Here is a 1,541-nt window from a genome sequence, read left to right on the forward strand (position 1 = left end):
AGGGGGGAGGAGGAAGAGGAGGAGGAGGAGGAGGAGGAGGGGGAAGACAAAAAGAAAAGCGGACATTTCATCACCTCCAAAGGGAAGCAGTTAACTTGAAGAGATTACCCAAAGAAGAAAAAGAGACCGATCTAAAAAAGAAAAGCGAGTGGTCTTTACTCATTTGTAGCACTAGGTGGCACCAGAGCGCTGCTTCAAACACAGTAAAGCGCAGGTCATCGCGGGCGTCACACAGCAGGATAAAACAACCGGTGAATTGCTCCAGAGATCCTGCCTCAAACGACAGTTCTGCTTTTCACCCGATTATTTTGTTCCCGTCTGGTGAAGGTCAGTGTGTATGGCGTGTGTGTTCTGTGGGTGACTATTATTATTATTTTTTTCTAATTATTTTTTTCTTAATCTTCACAAATTAGTGTCCCCTAAAGAACAGACTAGAAATCATAAAATCCAAGGTATATTCTGAATTATAATTAGAGAGCTTTTCGGCAATAAAAGAGGACTTCACTTGAACATTAAAAGAGTACATCATGCCCCCGACTCCCAGAATAACCCCCCCCCCCCCCAAATTTGACATTAACGTAGATCCTCGGGCAAGTGACATCTGCAGTCACTCAGTAAGGACATTGGTAAACTCGCTCTTCCCACAGAACGATGAAAATACAGGCAAAGCAACTAAAATTGACCACTTCGGAATTCTGGAAATTAACCAAAGCCACGGATTAAACCGAAATCCTAATTATGGAACAGCATACGGTGGGTACGACGTAATGGTTCAAAAGAATGAGTCATTCTGCTATGGAATGACCTCCAAGACACATTAAATGAAAATAGTAAGACGTAAATAAATGCGTATTTGTATGAATCTATCTCTGGATAGACACGAATTAAAGTCTTAGGCCAGGACATGGAAGGCTGGTGGGTGGAGGGAGCGTGAGGGGGAAATTTAATTTTTCCGACTATCCTTTGTATACAGAACATTTTTAAAAATATGAATTTTATTTTATTTTAAAAACATGTATACAAGAAATAATCAGAACACACACACAGAAGATTTTCTAGGTTCCTTCTAGACGGATTCTGAACATAGAAAACATTCGAAGATGGAAGCAACTAATACAGACAATAATAAGCCACTGGAAGAATATTAGGGTCACTTTGAAAGCGGGCTTAGGATCCACCCAAGTAGGACAAAGAAGGTTTCCAGCACCCGAGTCAACCCTGAGGAGAGTCGACATCCAGCATGAGTGGGAGCTGGGCTCCGACTCCACCTGCTAATAATACCATCATTTGCTAGTATTTTTTTAAAGCTGTTTAATTGCAAATCTTTGAGAGTCAAGCGGAGGTTTTTTGTTTGTTTTTCGTTTTTTGTTTTTGACGGTATTCTTACTGTTATTACAGAAACCGGTTTGCCCAAGAGCATTGTCAGATAAGAAAATACCCTTGAAAGAGACCCCTACTGGAAGCTTCCGCTCACTGTGGACCCTCAACTTCATCAGGCGACTTGAGGAGCGATCGGGAGACTTCCTGTCATCCTGTGGCTC

This window comes from Pteropus vampyrus, unplaced genomic scaffold (genome assembly GCF_000151845.1).
Source record: "Pteropus vampyrus isolate Shadow unplaced genomic scaffold, Pvam_2.0 Scaffold237, whole genome shotgun sequence".
Classification (NCBI taxonomy): domain Eukaryota; kingdom Metazoa; phylum Chordata; class Mammalia; order Chiroptera; family Pteropodidae; genus Pteropus; species Pteropus vampyrus.